The 2364-nt window shown below is 45.3% G+C and overlaps 1 protein-coding gene across 1 annotated transcript in view; it reads left to right on the top strand.

The window, feature by feature from the left end:
• The window catches only part of LHPP (phospholysine phosphohistidine inorganic pyrophosphate phosphatase), a gene marked incomplete at its 5' end in the record, with an annotated part of 181856 nt that overhangs the window by 64006 nt on the left and 115486 nt on the right, over nt 1–2364 (top strand).

The raw sequence follows: 2364 nt of genomic DNA, 5'->3' as shown, positions 1-2364 counted from the left end.
AGGGAAAGGTGAATGTAATCTGGATTTAAAATTAGTATTTAAAATGATATAAATAGTATGATCACAACCATTTCAAGCAACGATCTCCCCACCTTAAAAAATAAATAAATAAAAACTTCCACTACTTAGAAAATAAGACCAGAAGAAACTGAATATCCAGACTATATTGTTGGCTATAGATGGTCATTTGAATTTTGTATGATATCCCACCCTCCTCCCTGCTTTTTCTGCTTTTTTGGCAATTTTAGTTATTTTCACAGTCAGTGTCTTTCACATCCTGAATGAGAAACTGCCCTCCCCACACCCTAAAGAAGGCCCCAATGGGGGTCTGGTTAATCTTGATTTCTTGTTTGGGGATGCCAGGACAATGGTGTCTGGGAGGGATTTAGGTGTATAGATGCCCTGGTGGTGGGGGGTGTCACCATGTCAGTTGGGGGTTTGGTTCCTGCAGCTGGCTGGTCCATTGCAAGCCTCTGTGACCCTGGGTAGCTAAGGAATTGTTTTCTTGGGTGTCTTGGAGCACATGTGGCAAAGCTGTATCTTATTTACCTCCCACATTATCATTTTCTCTTCCACCCTCAAATGACATTTCTGTCTCTCTCTTTGACTGACAGTTGAGTGGCAATTGCATGTCCTTAATGCACCTACCCCATCGTTTTTCTAAAATGTTCATTAGTGTTATTTGAGTCTCCGGATGTGTAGACATTTTAAAGCAGTATTTCAAAATAAGGCCATTTCAAATGAACTGGGTCTTATGCACAAGGTAATAATTCTCTGTTCCCGCTTCTTTATTTTTAATGAAAAATGCCTGTGAGGAGCAATCTTGCTGCCAAAGTGCCAGGCTGTGGCGAACCTGAAATTTTTCAAGCTGCTTTAATCAATAAAGTTATCACCAGTCATTTCCCTTGATAACTGCTTCTTCCCAAGACCCTGACTTGCTTCTTGCTACTGAGGAGCTTTCTGCCTGCACGCGGAATGGCTATAACTCCCCAAATCCAATTTTCATTTTAACCTTTCCTCAATAGCCTAGAAATAACAGATTGCTGGTATTACTCTAATAGATTGGAAATTCAAACCTCTTAGCGGTAACCAGGCCCTTTCTAGGATTCAGTAATAAGGCAAAGAATAACATACCTTAAAGGTTACTTCTAGAAATACCTAATTCTCGTGGTTTAAGCTTCTGAATCAGTGGGTAGTTTTACAGCTTCATACTGAAGCCCAAATGATATGAAGGTTTGGGCACTTTTCCACAATCATATGAGTTCTATGGGTTGCAGATTGTGCTGGTGTAATGAAAATCAGGACTGTTCAAACCAGAGTGCTTCGTTACCACAGGAGCTTACCCATGGTCGCCTAGAAGCCTGGGGGGTGGAGGGGCCCGCATCACATGTGAGGACCCTGAGGCTTAGAAGAAGGAACTTGAATATCTGAATACCATGTGTGCTGGATAACTGGGGGCTGTCACCTACCCATCAGGAGTGAAGATAGCCCTATTGGTTTTCTGTGGTGGGGGTGGCCCTGTACATTGTCCGGTGCTTAGCAGTATCCCTAGCCTGTTCCCACTGGGTGCTGTTGTGCCACTGCCCTTCCAAGTTGTAAATCAAAAATGCCTTCATGGGGGGACCAGCAGTTAGTGTAATGACTATGTCACTGGATTCCCACGTAGTCGACCGCAATTTGAGTCCCGGACCCGGTGGCTTAAACTCACTCTGGCCGGGTGTGCGTGCGTGCCCAGGATCCTGAGAGGAGGATGGAGAAGGGATTGCGGCGTGGCCATCCCGGGGGCGGGGGCGCTTTCTCGCTTTCTGTCTCTCTCTCTCTATCTCTCTGGCGAGCGCACGCACCCTGTAGCAAAAAAAAAAAAAAAAAAGAAAAATGCCTTCATGGGGCCAGCAGGTGTGGTGGTTAAGGTGTTGGACTCCCACATGGCCAACTGAGGTCCAAGTTCTGGACCTACCAGCTTGAAAATCATCCTGAGTGTGTGTGCATGTGTGCCCCAAATCCTGAGAAGAGACTGGGAGAAGGGGGAGGTGATTTCTCACTTTCTAGTCTTTGGATATGACCAAATGTTCCCTGGGGAGAACTATAGTTTTAAGGAAATAGTCACAGAAAATTCTAATATTGAACTTACAATCACTCTACTTTTGAGGAGTAAAGCCAGGATCCAAACCATCATTTTCCTGTCCTGGACTTGGTGGCTTGAAACTCAGGATGGGCACGTGTGTGACCATGCCCAGGATCCTAGGAGGAGACTGAAGGGGTAGTGTGGCCCTTCCCTCTGAGCGGGGGTGCCTTCCTCCCCAATCCCGTCTCTATCTTATGAGCTCGTGTACCCTCTTGCCGAAAAATAACTGTAAATACCAG

This window comes from Tupaia chinensis, unplaced genomic scaffold (genome assembly GCF_000334495.1).
Source record: "Tupaia chinensis unplaced genomic scaffold, TupChi_1.0 Scaffold000113_1, whole genome shotgun sequence".
In the NCBI taxonomy this organism is placed as follows: domain Eukaryota; kingdom Metazoa; phylum Chordata; class Mammalia; order Scandentia; family Tupaiidae; genus Tupaia; species Tupaia belangeri.
The sequence above is the reverse complement of the archived record's forward strand: the minus strand, read 5'-3'. Positions and strand labels throughout refer to the sequence as shown.